Source organism: Clupea harengus, chromosome 8, assembly GCF_900700415.2.
Source record: "Clupea harengus chromosome 8, Ch_v2.0.2, whole genome shotgun sequence".
Lineage (NCBI taxonomy): Eukaryota > Metazoa > Chordata > Actinopteri > Clupeiformes > Clupeidae > Clupea > Clupea harengus.
The window spans coordinates 25,137,605-25,160,618 of NC_045159.1; the positions used below are offsets into that span (position 1 = coordinate 25,137,605).

Here is a 23,014-nt window from a genome sequence, read left to right on the forward strand (position 1 = left end):
TGAGGGGAGGGCGCAGCGGGGCAACCCGGCGCAGGCGAGACCTAGGCGGACGGGCCTGCCTGCCTGCCTTCCTACCCGCCCGCCCGCCTGCCTGCCTGAACAGGACTGGATTGAGCCGGACAGGGCCTGCTCTGCTCTGCTCTGCTCTGCTCTGCTCTGCTCTGCTCTGCTCTGCTCCGCTCCCTCCTTCCCTCCCCTGGAAGATGGAGGATTATTTTGTGTGCTGCATCCAGTGGCAGGCCAAGCCCCCAGCATGCTGATGCGTCTGACAGGCTGCCAGCCCCACTGCTGAGTCACGATCCCCATCACCACTGCCCACAGCACACCACGCTACAGCACACACACAGCACAGCACACAGCACAGCACAGCACAGCACAGCACACAGCACACACAGCACACAGCACAGCACACAGCACACACAGCACAGCACAGCACACAGCACAGCACACAGTACAGCACTGCACAGCACAGCACACAGCACAGCACACAGCACAGCACAGCACACAGCACACACAGCACAGCACAGCACAGCACAGCACAGTACAGCACAGCACAGCACAGCACACAGCACAGCACACAGCACACAGCACACAGCACACAGCACACAGCACAGCACACAACACACACAGCACAGCACACAGCACACAGCACAGCACAGCACAGCACACAGCACACACAGCACAGCACACAGCACAGCACAGCACAGCACAGCACAGCACACAGCACACACAGCACAGCACAGCACAGCACAGCACAGCACACAGCACAGCACAGCACAGCACAGCACAGCACAGCACAGCACACAGCACAGCACAGCACAGCACAGCACACACAGCACAGCACACACAGCACAGCACACACCACGCTACAGCACAGCACACAGCACAGCACAGCACAGCACAGCACAGCACAGCACAGCACAGCACACAGCACAGCACAGCACACAGCACAGCACAGCACACACCCCTACAGATGTGTCGCTCCTCTCCCCCTCTCTCTGTCTCTCTCTCCCTTTCTTTGTTTATGTCTCTTTGCCTCTTTCTCTCTGTTTCTCTTCCCCCTCTCCTTCCCTATCTCTGTCTCTCTCTCCTCTTCTCTCTCATTAGCACTGGAAGGGAGCCCTCTGCTTGTGTCTCTCGTGCCGCCGCTGTACTGCTCCGCTTGCCATGGCGACGGATTCCAGCGTGGGGACTTCCTGTGAGCCGTTTGCTGGGTTTTGCTCTAGTCCCGTGTCGCGTGTGTGGTGCTCACCCCAAAATGGGGCTGATTTACATGCGACCACGCAAAACAAGGTTCCACACCAAGCTCATCGGAGACTGACTCACTGGGTGTAGTAGGGTCGAGTGCCGTATCAGCAGCAAATATTTTCCATATTTTCCCAGTTACAGTGAGTTCATGACTTCAAAGAGTGATAAGGGTGAGTAGGCAGTGGAACAATGACCCGCACACGCACACGCACACACACACACACACACACACACACACACACACACACACACACACACACCCTCGTTGAGGCTGAAGTGAGGTGACGTTTCGGTAGTTTCCGCCACCCATGCGTCCCGGCTCCTCCAATGCCCTGGTATCCGGCTGACTCATGGGATGTGACTGCAATGAGGAGGTGCCAAAGAAACCGCTCCTCTTTTTTTTCATTCAACCGCTTCCTCCCTTTCTTGCTCTCTCTCTCTCTCTTTTTTCGCTCTCCCTCTCCCTCTCTCTCTCTCTCTCTCTCTCATTCTCTTTCTCACTCCCCAAACACCCAAAGCCTATGCCAGGTCATGCTCCTAAAGTGTGTGTGAGTGCGTGTGTGTGGTGGTTGAAACTCTCAAGGGGGGGGGGGGGGGGGTATTTTAAACAGCTGTTGGGTGAGCACATAGAGACAACTAATCTCCAGCAAAAACGTGAGAGTTGTGGGGGCCAGGACACGGGGGCAGATGACTGCCACCTGCAGGCTAGTCTGATACTCGGGTGCCCTTTTGGGGGGGTTAAGAATATGTTCCCAAAATATGTTCCCATATTTCTCTGTCAAAGTGCACATAAGAGTGAATGTGCATATGGACAGAAAGACGATGAAGTGACTCGATGTGTATTGGATGCAAATATATGTGAAAAGCCTGCAAGTGCGAGGCAGTGCCAAACGCGTAACGATTTCAGAGGAGACGGCAGATTGGCCATTCATCCCACCCTCCGTCTAGTTTGTTTCATCCCTTACTCTACAACAGCATCTATTCTCATCTTCCACTCTCAGCCGCCCTCCCTCCTCTGCTCTCGCTCTCTCTCTGTTAGTGTGTGTGTGTGTGTGTGTGTGTGTGTGTGTGTGTGCCTTTGCCTGTGTCCTCGAATGCCCCGCCGTCCCTCTTGAGTCATCACATCACTTATTTTGGGGGGTGTGTGTGTGTGTGTGTGTGTGTGTTTGTCTAGCTGTCTAGATGTCTAACTGTTTCTCAAGCGCTCTCTCTCTTTTCCACTCTCTCTGTCTGACTCTGCCCTCTTTCTTAACATCCCTTCATTCTGTCATTCTAGCTTCTGCTCTTTTTTAATAATATCCCACCAGCACTACCACCATCCGCTGCCTTTCTCTATCTCATGCACACACACACACACACACACACACACACATATACAAAGACTGACTCTCTCTCTCTCAGTCTCCTTGATGGAGAGAGGGTGGGGATATCTGCAATGGTTGCCATGGCACCAGACAGCTCCCTTTCTGCTCAGGCACATGAGTAAATGTCTGTCTGTGTGTGTGTGTGTGTGTGTATGCGCGCGTGCGTGTGTGTGTGTGCGTGCGTACATGCGTGCGTGTGTCTGTTGCCTTTTACAATATTACTGTGCATCTTTGGCTGTTATAAGACATAACGTCATCGTTTCCCCCATATCTTCCTATACTAGGAAAGACGGGTGATTCTCTAGTACCGGAAACATGCAGGTACTTCACATTCAGAGTGTGAGGCATGGTTCTTAATGAAAGCGTCACAAAATTCATGACTAAAAGGTATCTGAAGGTGCTGACGTCTTTTGAGCCGTAAGAAGATTGCCTCGGCAAACAGCTTTGATTAGCCATGACCTGATGCCCTGATTTCAATGAAACGATCATCGGAGCGTTCACCACGCACTGCTTCTTCGTCCGCTTCTGATCCCTTTCACAGGAAATTGAGACCACAAAGGCCGCAGTGTAATCAATTCTGTAAAGGGGATTCACATACACAGCGTACAGTTTCTTTGTGAACCAACAGTGTCGTTGCCTTCTTTTGTTGCACCACTACAGTGAGAACAGATGACCACACATACACTCCAACAGGGGGCAGTGTTGACTCAGAAGGGAAGACTCTCAGAGGCTTCAAACAGAACGGACAAGGTCTCATCTTTGACTCTGCATTGCCAATCTCTAGACAGCAGACCTAACATCTGTCCAAACTCTGTCCCTGACTTACCAGGAATTACTGTGCCTGTACACCGTCAACACAGCCCTGATGCTGGCTAAGGGAGGAATGGAAACTAGTATGATAAATCGGACGAACGACTGTAAGATAAACCTGGCTAATTTGCAGGGTACGGGTGATATGAAATCGCTGCCGAGAACGCTAACACAAAATGTCAAAATGATAGGATCAGTTCCAGATTTCAGGTAGACACCCAGCAACCCACCCTCCCAGTGGGGGAATTTCCTAGACTAACTGCCCTTAGGGCTGTTCTGGCCTAATATTGGCAATACTCCCGTGCAGCCAGTGGGAGGAAGCATGTCACAGTTCCTGTTTGTGAGAGTGTATTATGACTGTGCATGTCAACATACTTACTGCTTGTGCTACAACAGGGTCCCATGGACACCAGGTCCTCGGACCTGTTCCAGGAGGAAGAATGCGTTCAGTCTCTCACACGTCTCCTATTGCTGGTGGTGGCGGTTCTATCCGTGGCTGTAGACAAGGAAGAGAAAAGAAAGTCAGAAAAATAAATGTTTCCTCAAGAAATATAAAAAGCTGTGGAATTGAGTATTTGTACTGACTTGAAATGAACATAGATTTATTTATTATTTATATTATTCATTTATGTGGGATATAGACAGCAGTTTGGATATCATGACTATGTCTCATGGTGTGCACTTTGTGCTTTTAAAATCTCCTCTTTCAGCAACATAACCTAATCGAATTTATTTATTGAGTCACAAAAAAACGACAACAGGAAGATTACACAGATCACCTAAACTAGTCAGCCACAAAACAAATCACATCTCAAAGCTCAAGTTGGCATTTTCCCCTATGTCATTCTCATATTATCATGTTGCTGCTACATGTACATTCGGCGCACAGGTCAGTTCGACTCTGGTGTGCCCTAACTGAAAGAAGGCACGGAGCGGAGGTGACTATAACACCAGCCACTCCTAAAGGATACCATCTGCCATCTTCTGTTAAAGATTCACATGCCCATTCAGAACGAGAGAACAATGTGGCCGAGCTGACACGCTATGTAACTAGCTGTAACCAGACATCAAGCCATACACACACACATGCGTATGCAAGCACGCACGCACGCACGAGCACACATACACACACAAACACACACACACACACACACACACACACACACTAAGTGCCCACACTAGTGTGTGGGGCCGAGGCAAGGGGCCACCTGGTTCCTGTGTGTTTTCAGAGGGCTTTGCTTTGAGGGCGAGCCTCTCCACTAAGTTAAACAAAAGGGCCTCGGCATTGGTCTGCTAGATAAACACCCTTCCCTGAGAAAACACGGACACAGTTACACTTTAACCCACCAGGGGAAGACCTCCACTGTATCCATGTCCACCAGGACAGTTTAGGTCACTTACAGCTGTGGCTTCTCCCTACTGAGAAAGCTATGCGGCAAACATGAACGCAGAAACAATGGGGCCTTTCACAGCCTTTCCTCTCTCTTTTTTTCTACATGTCCTCTCTCTCTCTCTCTCTCTCTCTCTTTCTTTCTTTTCTCTATCTTTCGTTCTCATACTCACATGTTACTGTTTTTCCCATTCAGCGCACCGTAAAGCATGCTCCACTGACAGGCATATATCAAAGTTATAGATAAACATGAAAAAATTGTATATACTGTTCATTCACATTAGTAATGTGCATGATAAAACACACACACACACACACACACACACACACAGAGACACACACACAGACACACGTACACATGCGGACTGGCAGACTGAGAGTGTTTTCTCATGGCGTTGCCGTGCCGATCCGTGCTGTGCTGTGTCGTGTAAACACACTACACTCCAGAGGAATGCTGCACCCGCTGACCTGACGCCCTCGGCTCTGCTTCAGTGCACTGAGTTCAGCCTCTCACACACACACACACACACACACACATGCGCACACCCCACCCAGAGAGGCCTCTCAGGGAGGAAACACACACGCCTCCTTCATCCGACACCGTTGGCACATAAAGACACACACTCACTAACACACAGACATACATACAGGCAGCGACACACACCAGAAGAAAAAACACAAAGTGCTACACTATAAGAGAAACCGTAATATAAAAGATAATGGCAATAGGTTTAACAAACAAATAGCAAGAAACAGAAGTAGTATTCACACACACACACACACACACACACACACACACACACACACACACACACACACACACATATCTGGACTTTTAGGTCATGTACTGTCACAAGTTCTCGCTCTCTTCTCCACACAGACACACACTCCTCGCCTGAGGGCTGAAATTCTAGAGGACATTTGAGACATACTCCAGGGTTCCCCTTTACCCTGCTTCTGTCAAAGAATGGAACAGTATGTACTGTCCCACAGCAGAGAATACACACAAACATGAACACAAACATGTGTGTGCGCACACACACACACTCATCCACAAAACAGTATGTGTCCCTGCAATCACTCAGACATACACACACAATACACCCATTAACACAAGTTAAACCATGCCTTGGTTGAATTTCCTATTGTGACACATTCTTTAGAACGTCAGATACATTTTGATATTTGCACACCTGTGAAGTAGTTCCTGTTTTTTGACCAGATTACACTTGCTTATCAATTCTGCAAATGTGTTGTTTAAAAGAACTGTCGAAATAGCTTTTAGTGCCGTTACACAACATTTGGGCTAAGGTCTACAGTGATTTTAGGCTGAACAGAATACTGGGATATGCTCGCTTGGCAACGACAGGTATAAAACTAACGACTGGGCTTTGGCCCCGTCAACAAACATGTCAGTTTTAGTAATCAAAATGCGGAAATTATATCCACATATTTAACATAATGCAAGTGTGGCAACCGTGGTATAAACGGTATAATGAACTTCATGGCATTTGGGTAGCAAAAAAATAATGCACTTTGAGCTGTAGGTGCATTACCACTTGGAACGAGCTTTATTTTCTGCTACCTCTATGCCGTGTCGTCCATTACCCCTTATATATGGAATATCTGCTGTCCAGTGGCAAAATAACCAATGGCAATCCCTATTACAACATGAACCCCAAAGATGTCAAGGAAACCCTACTACATACTAGATGCCTGGGTGATGGGTCAAGAGGCAATTTCACAGGACGTGAAAAGTGGCGTTAAAAGACAAAAGGCTGTCTCACACCAACCACAGACGGACAGCAGGAGCATTCTCGTCCGCCTTCTCTATCTGAGGCCTTTCAGACTCCAGCGTGGTGTGTCACACTCCGAGGGAGAGCAGAGCCGTAGAGGTGAAGAGGCAAGAGAGCAGGAAACAAGAGAGAGGAAAAGGCACAGGGGCCTCGGACCTTTCATCTCATTGTGCTCTGAGGTGCCGAAGGAGGAAAGGCAGCGACTCCGTGAGCACAGACCTTCAGTCGAGGGGAGCAGAGACCTTCAGTCGAGGGGAGCAAGGGGCTTCAGACGAGGGGAGCAAGGGGCTTCAGACGAGGGGAGCAAGGGGCTCCAGACGAGGGGAGCACAGACCTTCAGACGAGGTGAGCAGAGACCTTCAGTCGAGGGGAGCAAGGGGCTTCAGACGAGGGGAGCAGACCTTCAGACGAGGGGAGCAGAGACCTTCAGACGAGGGGAGCACAGACCTTCAGACGAGGGGAGCAAGGGGCTTCAGACGAGGGGAGCAGAGACCTTCAGACGAGGGGAGCACAGACCTTCAGACGAGGGGAGCACAGACCTTCAGACGAGGGGAGCACAGACCTTCAGACGAGGGGAGCACAGACCTTCAGACGAGGGGAGCAGAGACCTTCAGACGAGGGGAGCAAGGGGCTCCAGTGCAGCAGTGGACACACTCATCCACCTGCGCCACTAACCTCACCTTTAGCCATGAAAGACCTGAGTAGGAGAGCCACTCTTAGCACTTACTACATACATGCATGCATAAATACAGTGGGGAAAATAAGTATTTGAACCCCTGCCGATTTCGCAAGTTTGGTCACTTGCAAAGAAATGTGTGATCTATAATTGTAATGGTAGATGTATTTTAACAGTGAGAAATAGAATATCAACAAACAAATCCAGAAAACTGCATTTTATAACATTTATGACTTTATTTGTATTTGATGCAAAAAATAAGTATTTGAACCCCCAAGCTAACAGCAAGAATTCTGGCTCCCAATGACCAGTTATGTGCCCAAGAAGCACACAGATTAGTCCTCATTAGGCCTAACAAGGTACACCTGATCTCAACTGGTGACGTGTATAAAAGAAACCTGTCCAAAGAATCATACTTCACACCTTCAACCTCACCACCATGGGCAAGACCAAAGAGTTGACCAAGGACGTCAGAGATAAGATTGTAGACCTGCACAAGGCTGGAATGGGTTACAAAACCATCGGCAAGCAGCTTGGTGAGAAGCAGACAACTATTGGTGCGATTATTTGTAAATGGAAGCAACACCAAACAACTGTCAATCGCTCTAGGTCTGGGGCTCCATGCAGAAATCTCCTTGTGCGGTATCAGTGATCATCCGAAAGGTGCAGAATAACCCAAGAACTACACAGGGGGAGCTTGTGAATGATCTCAAGGCAGCTGGGACCACAGTCACCAAGAAAACCATTGGCAACACACTACGCCGTAATGGTTTGAAGTACTGCAGCACTCGCAAGGTCCCCCTGCTCAAGGAAGCACATGTACAGGGCCGTCTGAAGTTTGCCAATGAACACTTGAATGATTCTAAGGAGGATTGGGAGACAGGATGTGGTCAGATGAGACCAAAATCAAGCTCTTTGGCATCAACTCGACTTGCCGAGTTTGAAGGGGGAAGAATGCTGAATATGACCCCAAGAACACCATCCCCACCGTCAAGCATGGAGGTGGAAACATTATGCTTTGGGGCTGTTTCTCTGCCAAGGGTACAGGACGACTCCACTGCATCGAGGGGACTATGGATGGGGCCATGTAACGTGGAATATTGGGCTTGAACCTCATTCCCTCATTCCCTCCCATTGAAAACGCAACCTTAAGGATTTGAAGAGGATTTGCAGAGAGGAGTGGACCAAAATCCCTCCTGAGATGTGTGTAAACCTGGTGACCAACTACAATAAAAATCTGACGTCTGTGCTTGCCAACAAGGGTTATTCCCCCAGGTACTAAGTCATGTTTTGCTAGGGGTTCAAATACTTATTTTCTGCATCAAATGCAAATTAAGTCATAAATGTTATAAAATGCAGTTTTCTGGATTGTTTTGTTGATATTCTGTTTCTCACTGTTAAAATACACCTACTATTACAATTATAGATCACACATTTCTTTGCAAGTGGCCAAACTTGCGAAATCGGCAGGGGTTCAAATACTTATTTTCCCCACTGTATCTACAAACATACATACTTATACTGTATATATATATATATATATATATATATACACACACACACACACACACACACACACACACACACACACACACACACACACACATATCTCAGGATAGCACTGCACTAATGCATGGGGTTAGAAATGTTAAAAATGGATCCTGTATACAGAGGCTTCAGTCTTAGGTATGTTTGTGTGCGTTCGTGTATGTATGTATGTATGTATGTATGTATGTATGTATGTATGTATGTATGTATGTATATATAACGTATACAATACTGTGTGTAAGTGTATGGTGAGTGGACAGCCAGCCAAGCATGTTCTTTAATGTGTGTATGTGAAAGAGCTTGGTGAGCACAAAGTCATCCGACCCTTTAGCTTTTGGTCCCAGTCCTCATATATAATGACATGGCGGGCTGGCAGACTGGCACAGGACTGATGAAAGCGAGAGATCGGTGCGGCGAGTGGGAATTGATGGCCCTTCCCCTCCACTCCCCAGACCCTCCCAACACACACACACTCGAAAAGCCGCAACACACACACACACACACACACGAGAACTCTGCCTCACCTCCTCCCCAACATCACTCTCCCCGCCTGTCGGCAGCCGTACACACACCGTTAATCTCCTCCCCAGCGGGCCAGCGGGGGCAGAGCAACGAGCCACGGCTGTGCTGCTCTGCATCGTGACATACTGCAGCCTGCAGCCGCCTAACGACCTGCCGCCTGAGGAGCGCTGGGAAGAATGGCTGGGAGGAACGCCTTCGTCAAAACGGAGGCCTTCGCCCTCCATAATGCGTGGCCGGCTGTCGTGCCATGCGCGCGGGGGGGGGTTAGGGGTGCGGGTGAGTTATGCGGGGCTGAGGCCAAACCTCGGCCTCCACTCGAGAACCGGGGGTGGGGGGGGGGGAGCACGGTGCACCATATTTCTCCCTGACTGCTGTTTGCTTTTCCTGCCCACATATGAGGCCGAGTCCTGCTGGGGCTCTCTCTCTCTCTTTTCTCTCTCTCTCTTTTCTCTCTCTCTCTCTCTCTCTCTCTCTCTCTCTCTCTCTCTCTCTCTCTCTCTCTCTCTCTCGCCTTTCTACACTTCCTGACGGGAGAGCGGCTCAACATGCCAGCCAGTGCCGCATCCTGCACTCCCGGGTGTGTGTGTGTGTTTGTATCCAAGAGCTCACACCGAGACACACATACACACACACACGAACACCTAAGACTAAAGGTTCATGAAGTTCATAGAGGCACAGAGACATAGAGGCACAGAGTGGGAAGGACTGAAGCGCGCACACACACACACACACACACACACACACACACACACACACACACACACACACACACACACACACACACACACACACGCGCACACACTCTCACACACACACACGAGAAGTGCAGGCTAAAAGCACGCACTGTATTATCTGAAGGAATGGCAAGGGATGACACGTATGTGGCAAGAGGTCACATGTACACACTAAGAGAAAAGTGACAGACGAGAAGCAGCTCTGTGTTAGGTTAACACGTAGTGGGCAGGAAATCGAATTGACCGACTTACCAACAAAAAAGTTCAAAACTAAGGTCGAAAAACAAATAAATGCACAGTACGGAAGCTAGACTTATAATGTAATAGTCTGACATACTGAACTCTTCATTGATCTTCAAATGACTCTACACAGAGTTTCAAAAGGATCCTGATGTTACAAGACGCCGACGAAGCAGCACCATACAGCGGCAAGAACCCTTTTCCTTCAAGGCTTCTTCCGGGGGGGGGGGGGGGGGTTTCCAAAGAAACACAGTTCCGAGAGTTCCAAGACACCTAGAGAATAGGTCTAAAGAACTGGGAACAAAGTGTGTGTGTGTGTGTGTGTATTTGTGGGTGGATGGGTGGGAATTGGTCGAGCGGTGATGGGAGACGGGAGGCCGTAAAATGGCGGCTCGGGCCTCTGGACACCGTGTTCTCTCCAATCCTTCTCTGCCCTCAACACCCCCCCCCCCCCCCCCCTCCCCCCATCCCAAGTCTGCACGCAGGGGGCTGACCCTGCAAAACCACTCCCCCACCAAAACCCACTTCCTGCCATTCTCACAAGCTATCCGAGAGAGGCGGGACAGGTTGAAGGGAGATCCCAGCTCTAGGATCATGCCCCCTCCCCCCACCCCCCCACCCCCCCACCCCCCGGCTCCTCCGGTGCCCCTCAGTCACTCCGCCGGAACACCACCAGAGCCGCACCAGCCTCGGGCCAGAACCGCCACATCTGGACATCTGGGCCTCAGAACCGTGTCCTTCAACTCTCCTTCTGGGTGCAGCGAGGGGACAGAGAGAGCCAGTGAAGCCGCTACTTTAACACGCACCCAAAGTTGCACAAGAAACCACAGTAACAATGGAGGAGATAAGAACCACCTCGAGTGAAGTGGGCCAGGGTTTAACAGGGACTATTTTTAGGCGCGGAACAACAACAACTTATGCATCTGCAGCTGCTCTGATATCAAACATTAGGCCCCGGATCTATTTTCGACTTTGGGACTGGAGGCTCCAGTTGCAGGTCTGAGATAAACATCAATCTTTACTGGGACACCGGCGCGGCTAAAAGAGCATCGCGCTGTATTTTTAAACTAGTGGGTCAGACTAGGCCCCAGGCATGTTAGTCTGTGTAACTTTAAATGGTGTCAGTGCAAAAAAAGGAAGAAAAAAAACAACTTTGGGACCTGAGCAAGAGCTGGCTGACTTGCAGTGTGTGCCCAGGCCCTTCCTCACCCCTGCCTGGCACTCTGGATAATGAGAAACCGGCAGTTTTTTTTCCCCAAACGAGCACGGCTGTTTTGGACAGCGAGAGGACGGACTGTCCGATTTGGGCTGCCCCCGGAGGGATTTGGGGTTCTGTGCGCGGCCGATCGATTCCAAAAGCGCTGTTTGCCTGAATGAAAAACGGGCGCGTCCGATTCGAGCGTCGTTGTGGCGGCCGTCCAGAGTAAATGGCGGCGAGCTCGGGATGTTTTGGCCCTCTGTGCGTCTGGATGACAGGCGGCCTGAAGCTACACGCATTTCTGAGCGTAGGCTGGGTCACGCCTGCTGTAATGTGTACCTTGAGTTGGACGTATATCATGAGCTAAGGAGGGAGAGGGGGATGGCATGACTGCATGACTCTAAATCACCCTCCTCTAACCGAGTCTGCCTCCACTTACTGCAGTGTCTCCACAGAGCACTGGGCATGGGGAACAAATCAACGAAGCAGGACAGATGAAGAGAGACAGGGACAAGAAAGAAAAAAAAGACAGGGAAAGAAAAAGAGAAGCGGGGGAGAGAGAAATAAGATGAAAGAGAGAGGGGAAAAAAAGAGAGAGTGATAAAAAAAGGAGAGGAAAAGAAACACAGAGAGATTAAACTGTATAAACACAGATGAATTTTGGCTCAGTTAATGTCTCTCGCCTCGTGCAAACAAGCAACACAAAAGAATAATTTATCTCTCCTCCACCTGTTTATTATCTCTCTTTACCTCGCCCCATCTGTCTGTCGCCACTCACGTTTCTGCTGCTTATTTTTCTTCAGAATGATGGTGTGTGTGTGTGTGTGTGTGTGTGTGTGTGTGTCCGTGTGTGTGTGTGTGTGTGTCTGTGTGTGTCTGTGTGTCCGTGTGTGTGTGTCTGTGTGTGTCCGTGTGTGTGTGTCCGTGTGTGTGTGTGTGTGTGTGTGTGTGTGTGTGTGTGTCCGTGTGTGTGTGTGTGTGTCTGTGTGTGTCCGTGTGTGTGTGTGTCTGTGTGTGTGTGTGTGTGTGTGTGTCTGTGTGTGTCCGTGTGTGTGTGTGTGTTCATACTGAAGCTTTTTGCTCGTCTACCCTCATGCTAGGAGATTTCCTTAGATTACTGCCCTCCTGTAAGATCTATCCACTGAGAGGTGTTCCTGAAATTATCCAGCGTTTCATAATTCACAAGCACATTTAAGCGCAGCAATTTTTCACAATCATCACTATAACTGAAAATTCAAACAAGGCCAATGTATCACATGTATTTCAGTTCAAATAAGGGGGAATCACAGGGAAGCTACAAAATAAAACTCTTGGTAACCAAGTTTTAAATTCTGCACCATTCTGAGTAGCCTTTCCGCACCTTCACGCTTAATACACGTCTCGTGTTTTTAAGCACATCTCATCTGCAGTGTATGCCTGTCCTTGGTTCCTCCATCCTTGTTGCATTCCATCCTCGTGTCCTTCACGTAACAAAAGAAAGGAAGACAGGATGGGAAAAGGTAAAAATGTTGTGTACAAGTTTTTTTCATTGCTCCATTGTCCGTTGAGGATTGAATTAAAAACGCCAGAATCCCACTTTTGTAAACATATATTGTTAAATGATTTATTTTATTATTAGTAGGGCTGTCAATAGATTAAACAAAATTACTAATTAATCTCACATTTTTGTATTCATTAATCTAGATTAATCGTGATTAAAAGTTTGTTTTTCTTATAAAGACTAAATCTTATAAATGAACGAGTAATCACTTCAGACAGCGTGCATTTTAGACACTGTTGTTTAATTGTATTTTTTTTGTGCTCTCTCGCCGTCATACAAGGAATGTATGTGAGACACAATGGTGCCCCTCGACGGTAAATCGTAAGAATTGTCCCCTGAAGCACTTCGAATCACCTCAGTCAGCCCACCGTCTTCAACTATGTTGATGGGCCAGCAGTCACCGGCAACCCAACCTGCTACAACCTTTTCACGGACTGGTCTAGTTATTTTCCTAGAGAAGTCGTGGAGTGTTGGTTGGCGACCATCTAACCTGGGACTGTTTTCTGTCGGGTGCTTTGCATTAAGGTGATAACTTAAAGACGAGCTGCTTCTGTGATAGCTAAATTCAGCTTGACAAATGCTACATACAACTTTAGTTTTGTCGATGGTTCCGTCATTTTGCCTCTTAAACAGAAACTTTCCGGCCAACAATTCCTCCGCTCTCTCCATCTTTAACTACCGTCTTGGTCTCTCCTATCTAACTGACTGCAGGCACGCGGCGGTTTCGTGTCAGGGGTCAACGCACACCGGAAGTAAACAAAGTTGCGTTAACTGCGTTCAAATATTTTATCGCATTAATCTCGGCCACAATAATCTCATAGATTAACGCGTTAACTTTGACAGCCCTGATTATTAGTTATTGTTGTTGATGTCTTATTGTGTGTTATTAATACATTTAACTTTATCATCCGTAATACTGTACTCCATAAATATCCTGTAAGAGGTGGGTACTAACAAGCACATGTTGCATGGGTGTGTTTTGTTCACAGTATTGTTCCCACAGAACAAAAACTGGTTACGAGCATCCATCTCCACTGACTCTCCGACAGCTGTCACACGTGTGCTTCTGCTCCGTGTGTATCCTGTGTCACCTGGACATGTGTCACGCGTGTATTAAAACCTGACAGCGTGGGTGGTGCACGTACGTGCCAGAGTGCAACCGACCGGGGATAAAACCGTTTGTTCTCAAGCAGTCTGAATATTTGATTTCATCTGATTCGCTGATAGGGAAGGTTTGCACTTTTCACATATTCCAGTGGCTCTTTTGCAATATCAAAAAGGTCAATACTGTGTGCTTTAGCATTTCAGAGGAAATATGTTATTTGCACTATGAACTTGGTGTTCAGCTCCACTGTATCAGAGATGCAAGTCTGGTAGTTGCTAATAGAAAAGGGGGGATTCCACAGAGAGGAAAGCTGTGAGTTGTTGCCTGGAGCAACACCAGGTTTTGGTGCATTCATAATTCCATCAGCGAAAACCCAATGCATGTCCTAGTCGGTATGTGTGATTCAGACAACCCTTTCTCCTGAGCCCATGAGAACCTGCCAGCGGTCCAGGGCAGGACTGCTGTGAGACTGTGATACTCTGACAGCGCCAGGGGGCCCACAGCAGTGGGGTTCTATAGGAGTCAACCGTGCCTTTGGGTATGCAGCGGTTAGGGGATGAGCCATAGACAAAGGCCACCAGGCCAAGCATCAGCGTTTCCCACCACTGAGTGTTTCCCTGGAGATTCTGACCGACTGCAACCCTTGAGCCCTCCAATCATCTCTCCGTTTGCCCACGAAACAAAACAAAAACTCTCTGTGCTGGAAAATTCATCACGCTCTCTCAGTCACAGGAGAGGAGCAAACGCTGTCAGCGGAACGCGTCTCCTTGGTAATCTCTTCACACAAGTCCAGGCTTGTGATCAGGTGCTCAAGGGGGGAAAAAAAGGTGTCAAACAGAAAAAAAGGTGTCACACTCGGGAGATGGAGCCTGCCGTAACATACAGCCTTTGACGGATCAGGAGCACTATACTATATCACTTACATTTCAAAATGAAAGTTGTATAAAACTCTTACCTCAGTGTAAAGAGATGAAGAGTGCCGAACCCATTGAAGGGGTCAAATGAAAAGAGCGTCATTAGCAGAATTGAGTCTCTCCCGCCATGCACTGGCGCTGCTTATAGCGATGATAATCCTCTGCCTAAATATAGGTTTGGGCAGATATGATTTGGTTTTAGAAAGATAAAAAAAAAAAAAAAAAAAACTACTGAAACCCCATGGCAGATGACGGGCGAGTATTTGAAGATTAGACTCCCATTTTGGTCTCTAAAATGTCCACAAATTGTGAACTGTGAGGAAGCAGAGCACAGTGTGTGAGAGAGAGAGAGAGAGCGAGAGAGAGAGAGAGAGAGAGAGAGAGAAAGAAGAGAGAGAGAGAGAGAGAGAGAGAGAGAGAGAGAGAGAGACACACACACTCAAGCTGTGTTTATTCCACACACACAAAAGCAACACAAGCACAGGCTCTGTTCATGTGCATTTCCTCCCTGTGAAGGCCTTGTGATGGCACAATTGGTCCAAATCCTGACACTTTATAAATGAGTGGGGCTTAAATATAAGTGGCTCTTGTGAGCGTCATGCTCCTTTATCTGCGGTTACACGCGGTGCTGGCCTTGATGACGCTCTAAGTGCTTTCGTGTTAAAGCACCGGTGCTTACACTCATCTTATACATTAAACCCAGGCAAGCAGAGAGGCGAGAGACAAAGCACAGTTTACCTCTCTGTTCTCCGAGAGGGGGTCCAGGGCTGGGGTGCTGGACATGACGATCGCTTAATGTTCTATCCCGCTCTAGTCCCCCTCCTCCACCCCCCACGTACCCTAAAGTACACTCTCCTCTACTGACGTCAGACGAGTGACCTTCTGTAGGAAAAACACAAAAACAGTGTGCTGACGTGCCAGTGATGTGACCAAATAAACCCACAAAAACAAAATGGTTTTGCGCCGTGTTTTCATTCGAGTTCACCTTTCCAGCTGGAAAACATAAGAATGCCTCCTCTTTTTTTTTCAAGGCTGGCTGGGATTCGGGATTTATAGGTTGTCCGATCATTGCATGTCATTACATTTTAAATCGGAGAATAAACGTTTAAAAAGAAACACAAAAAAAATATTCTCAATGAGGAAAAGAAGATTGGAGTGTACTGAGGTGCAACAAAGAGGGAGAAGAAAGGCAGAGAGAATTGGGCAGTGCCTGCTTTCCCCTTGGCTAGTGAATAAAAGGCATGGCCGTTGGTTGCCCTAAGCAACAAGCCTTTGTTGAACACAGACAGGACAAAACCTGCCTCCTGGGCCAGCTATTGGTGAAATCATCGGTCACTCTCCTTCCGAACATGAAACAATAAAATACAGTCAAGCAAACCTCCATGACATGGTTTCAATATTGATGAAATGAATGTAAATGTACATTCAGATGAGAAATAAGTTCGGATTGGTGTCCTGTGACTACCAGCCCTCCCCTGTCCAGCCCAGTGACACTGTACAGGGACAGAGGAGCTGACCCTTTGATGAACTTTTCACCATGCAAGGACCACAGCCTAACAGTGACCTCATCCCATACTTTTGAAAACAAAAAAAAGCGACCCATCCCACCTTCTCCTCTTCCTCCTTCACACCCCCACACACAAACACACACACACAAACACACACACACACACACACACAAACACTAAAGGCCTCTCAGATGACACTCTCAGCTTTCCACCTCTGCACCAACGTAGAATTCTCCCAAAGATGTGTAGAACAACAGTGAGAAAAGGAGAGAAAGAAAAAGAGTGAGAAAGAAAAAAAAAAGAAGAAGAGAGAGAAACAACAGCATTCCATTCATTACAAGGAATGTGTCAGCTCGAGAGAATGTGCTAATCAAAGAACCACATCAACAGCGAAAGTGCCTTAACCATGATTTAACACACACACACACACACACAAACACACACACACCACACCACACGTACACTCACTTACACACACAGAGCGACGCCACGCACAACTGACACAGAATGGACATCCCGAGCCAAATGGACCAAGTAGTAGCTCTGGTAGCTGGCTGGCAGAGGATGGCGCTGCTCGGGACCCAGAGAGGGGGGTTAAGTGCTGGGGGGGGGTCGACTGCAGCGATGCATCATGGGCCGTGGGGAGCTTCACGCGCGCCCGTTATTATTTTCCACAGAGGTCAGCTGTTAAGAATGCGTGGCATGCCGATATACCAGAAACACACCGCCCTCCCTCTCACCCTGTGCCCTTCTTTTACTCTCACCTTTTCTCAAATCTGTGCTTCCTCTCTCTCTCTCTCTCTCTATTTCTCTTTTTCTCGATCAGAGGACACTACCTGTATGTCTGCAAGGCCCAATTGATTCTGTCACTGTGGGATCTTGTGCTTTCTTTCTGTGGGTCTGTCTCAGGCTTTGTTCAACTGTCTCTTTCTCTCTCTGAGAATTAAGTTAAAAAGTGGGGCTATTCTGAGCTGTTTCCCTACAGGATATCCTTTTGGACACCCTGTGTGTTTGCAAGCCTCTAGTGGTTAACCATCTCTCTCTTTCTCCCTCTCTCGCTAGCATACATGCGCACACACACAGATAGACACAGAAAGAATCATACACACTTAGTAATCCAAGTACTATTAACCAGAAGTAATATTGGTACTGGCCAAGTGAAACACACAAAAAATTTCTAAGTTTGAGATCGTCCCTGTGTTGATCCAGTCACTGATTGTGCTGATCTGGATCGAGTGTTGTTCCTAAATGTGTCCAGATTTACGCAAAAACAACGCATTACTCGGTGCTCCGGGCACAACTGGAACGCAACATAAGTCGGAATTTCCCACTTCCAAGTCGGAAATTTCAAGAGAAACGCCCCCTGAAGTCGGAATTCCAACTCAGAAAGTCGGACAAACCTCACCAACCCCGACTTCAGAATCCACGATCGCTGCCCTCTGTGCTACGTGTTGTATGTGTAAAATAGCACGTAATGCGTTGATATCAACTGGTAACATCTGGTTCCAGTTCTACTCGAAAGTCGAAATTTCACACTTCCAAGAAATTCGGAATTCCAACTCGGAAAGTCAGACGAACCTCACCAACACCGATTTCAGAATCCAAAATGGCTGCCCCCACGCATCAACTTAATTAGCACTTTTCATTATACACACAGTACACAGTCGTACACACAGTACTATCCAACTTCTATCTGTGGACCTGTTGCTACGGTGTTTGTAAGCGCAAATACGGTCTAATGTGGTGATATCAAATAGTATAGCTAACATCTGGTAACAACTGCTAACAACAACAATTGGTATTGCATTCGTTTTTTCGACTTTTCGGCTGTCAACTAGGGTGTGATGACATTCCCAGCTCTGAGTTCCGACTTCCAAGGAAAATGGAACGCACCATAATGTTGGAAGTCGTGCTCTCCTGCACGAAGTTAGCTGACAAAGCATGTTTGCTTGACTATCTAACAGTTAGCTAATTATACATGTTGCTGGTGCCTATGTTGACACATTTTTTACTACAAAGTTAATGTTATAACTCCAGGTGTCCGTTCCATCAAACGGAAAATGCAAGTTCAGTTTCCAATAGCGATTGAGAACACATCATCAGTGTGCCTTCTCTATTGGATGACTGTGGCCACTTATAAGCACATATTTTAGTGATAGTTGACTTTATAAGAGAGACGACAACCATACAGGGTCTGAGCTGTTTTGCAGCTGGAAACACAAAGAGGAAAATATATCAAAAGATACAAATAGTGGGTGAAGGGTTCACAGACGTGGCTGGACTCATTATAATGTTAGCTGGCTAGCTTAACCTAAGTTGTTTAACACCAAACAGAACCTCCACTTTCAACAGGCAGAGGTAACACCAATACTATGGCAAAACGTGAAAAATTCTCACAAGAGTTATATATAGAGATATATTTACTATCTATTCGTATCAAACACTGGCACAGCTTTGCAAAGGAAACTGGTTATGTAAAGCAGCATCAAACTATATCAATATATCGATATTGTCTCACCTTATATCTCTTTTGAACATATACCAGTATATATATATGCATATAAGCATATATACCGGCCAGCCCTATTCTGAGGCCTAATTTTGAATGTCCCCAGAGACCCCAAAGATGTTGCCTGTAGACCACCTTAACTGCTGGATTTAATTTGTTAATGTTACTATACTCTACCCTATGCCATTCTATACTTGACTATACTACAGACTACATTTTCTATCAATTTGATGAATGACAAATGGTAAAAAAAAAAACTAATAAAAATGTCCTCTGATGTAGTTTCCCTTGAACATCAATATTCTCCATATTTATAACTACTTATCCAGTGATTTCTGCAATATAGCAGTGGTGATGGAAACAACTTTTCCTTCTTTCCCACTGGATCCCTGTCGCTGTGGATAAGTGGTTCATATTTGCCTCTCATTATTGGCACCAGGGGATGTTTAGCAAAACATGAATATTATTCACTTCTCTCTTACTCTCAATATTCTCTATGACTCTCAACAATGGAGTCATTTGACAGTGCTATGACAAAATGTATTTAGATAATGAAATAGAAGTTGGGGTGGAAATGTATTGTTTAAGCCTGAAGTAATGCCTGAAAATGCAACCTGATTGACTTCTACAGAGTTTTTTTACTTGCTTCTGTTTTATTGCGTAAGCTGGCTGAAGGCACAGATGCCAGGGCCTTTATCACATTAGCTAGAGATATGAAGAGACAGTTGTGAGGAGTCCTCTGCTGCCTCTGTTGAATATGAGTGTGTATCTAACTGACTGTGTGTGTGTGTGTGTGTGTGTGTGTGTGTGTGTGTGTGTGTGTGTGTGTGTGTGTGTGTGTGTATGTGTGTGTGTGTGTGAGAGAGAAAGGGGGAAAAAGACAGAGAGAGAAGGAGGGATAGGGAGAAAAAGAGGGAGAGTTTCTATTTCTAGACATAGAGATGTCTGGACGTCTGAACAAAAGAGACGCAGACACTGCCCTGGGAGAATCAGAACAGCTGAGTCTCTTTGAAACTTAACCATACATCACCCAACAATCAAACACACACACACACACACACACACTTAGACAAACACAAACACACACATTTGCATATAGAGCAGGACATGTGCAGACACACAAAACACGTAGTGCAACACAAAACAACAGATTCATACGCAACTGCTCACTCCATGAAAACACATCAAAATCACAATTTTTCTTAGAAATAAAGGTTAAGGCAGACGGAGCGCTACAACTTTGAAATATCAGCTTTGAAGCAGTGCCAATGTACTGACAAGCGTGCGTATCACACACGCATACATTCACTCACTAACACACACACACGCATACATTCACTCACTAACAAATGCTTACCCTAGACAATGTGCGCATTCATATTCACACCTTTCAAAAAACGTACTGATTTCCTCCATCTGGCAGAGTGCAAAGACAAACGCACGGCAACATGCAAGAATGCGAGACACACGCAGACAGCTTATGCTTACCTAGCAGTTCACGCAAGTTAGTCTTGTGTCCCTCCCTCCTTCTTTCTGTCAAGTGAAGTTTGCTCCCTTCATTTCCTCTTCTGGGACCACGAGTGGAAGGCAAGGGAGAGAGAGAGAAAACAGTCCTTCCACCCCCCCCCCCCCCCCCCTCTAAGCTCTACAACACCTCCTCTGACCGTGGCTCTTTGTGCTTATTCTGTCTTTTTCTAGTCAGATAGAATCCAGTTTTCCCACTCGTCTGCTGAGCGTCTCCCCGACACTGCCACCTCCCAAACCAACAAGCCAAAGCAAGAAGAGGGGGGGGGGGGGGGGGGGGGATTACAGAGAGCGCGTGCGGGAGAGAGAGAGAAAGAGAGACAATGCCTAGTCAGAGACAGTGTGTGTGTGTGTGTGTGCGTGTATCTGAAAAAGTGCGAGGACGGAGGGAGTCATGCCAAAAAAGCTCCCCACACACTCTCTCTCTCTCTCTCTCTCTCTCTCTCTCTCTCTGAAATGAGCACTGCCTCCTTTCCATGCTCTACTCTGGAGTGGGACACTCACCACCATCACCCCCTCTCCTCCTCCCTCCCTCCCTCCCTCCTTCCCTCCCTCCCTCTCTCTCTCTCCCTCTCTCTCCCTCTCTCTCTCTCTCTCCCTCTCTCTCTCTCTCCCTCCCTCTCTCTCACTCACTCTCTCTCTCACTCTCTCTACTCCACTAGTCACTCAGTTAAGCTGCAGCCAGTTAGTTCTGACCAAAGTCCAACCTAAGAGTGAGAGTGTGAGTGTGAGTGTGCGCTCGACTCCGCTGTCACTGTTTCCATGAATGAGTGTAACGTTTTCTAGGGGACAACTCGTGTTTGAATACAGTCACTGTAAAGCAAACATACATTTCAACTCTTATATCCCAAAAGTAAAACATGTTCCCGCACAGAATATGATGACATACGATGAGGAAAGATGCAATATGATTAGATGTCATGCCATAAGATATGTTATCCATATAATTGTATTAGTGCATGGGAAGGTTTATGCACTGCGGATTATGGGCTACAGATGCTGAACCTCAAATTACCCTGAATAATCTCATCCTACATGCAGACTCTCTTGTACCAGACGATGTGCTGCTTTGATCTCAAATTATGGATGGCAGTCACATAGCTTCTCTCTCTCTCTCTCTCTCTCTCTCTCTTTCTGTCTCTCTCTCTCTGTCTGTCTGCGTTTTGGCATGGTAACTCAGAAAGCTAAAGTACTCTATACACAGTAATTTACCATATCCTCTACAACTGCTCAAACATTTAAACATAACTTTTCCATGCCATAGCTTTCCATCTTTCATCTTTCCATCTCTCTCTCTCTCTCTCTCTCTCTCTATCTCTCTCTCTATCTCTGTCACACTCCCTCTCTCTCTCTCCCTGTATTTTACCATATCCCTTTCTCTTTCTCTTTCTCTTTGTCTATCCAAGCAGTTAAGCAAATGGAGATCATGTCAGCTCTGTGTTTTGTGAGTTTGGCTGGATTAGGCTGGAGTGTGGAGTGTGGAGGGGAGAGGGGTGAGGGGTTGAGGGGGTGAGGGGGTGAGGCGTGAGGGGAGAGGGTGAGAGAGTGCACCAGTGAGAGGGCACACCAAGGGTTGAGACGTCTCACCCTTTTACACACACCTGCAGTCAAGAGGCCGAAACTCAAGGGGAAAAAAAGGAAACAAATAGAACGCTAAAGGCTGACAGGGTACCAAAAGACTGTGGAATTAACTAAATATAAAACAACAACATTCAGTTGAATTGAGATGTGAAAACTATTCTGGTCTCCAAAATACTGATAGAATCGTTATTTAGCATATTATTAAATTAGACTAACGTGGAATATTGCATTTATCCGGTGACGGTGTCACAGAAGCATATGGCACAGCTAATCAGCACAACATCTGAAAATATGCATGGTTTCATCATGTCTACCCCAACTGTTTCATGTGAAATCTGTCCCACTAAAAAAAAAAAAAAAAAAAATCCTGGCCAGAGCAGAGCTGTCTACATATAATCTCCTGTGCAGCTCGCTCCAAGCTGACCCACTTTCACACAGTGTGATTCAGAACCTGTCCTCGCTCACCCCCCACCCCCACCCCCCACCCCCTCAACACACACACACACACACACACACACACACACACACACACACTCACACACACACACACACACACACACACACACACACTCACACACACACACACACACACACACACACACACACCCACACACACACACACACACACACACACACACACACACACACTCACACACACACACACACACACACACACACACACAGAGACACACACACACACACACATCCAGCCCCATGCCTGTCACGGCTCAGCCCTGCAGACAGACACATCTCTGCTCTCCATTCTGTTCTGTTCTGCTCGTCTACCAACCTGGCTGTCTCTGCACA

The 23,014-nt window shown here is 47.2% G+C and overlaps 1 long non-coding RNA gene across 1 annotated transcript in view; it reads right to left on the reverse strand.

The window, feature by feature from the left end:
• The window catches only part of LOC116221525, a 45,671-nt gene extending 24,940 nt beyond the window's left edge, over window positions 1–20,731 (reverse strand). Inside the window, exons 1-2 of the long non-coding RNA XR_004164168.1 lie at window positions 20,460–20,731; window positions 3,802–3,918 (exon numbers count right to left, since the gene is read on the reverse strand). This is a non-coding gene — a long non-coding RNA (uncharacterized LOC116221525). The remainder of the gene's footprint in view (window positions 1–3,801; window positions 3,919–20,459) is intronic.
• Window positions 20,732–23,014: the final 2,283 nt, after the last annotated feature.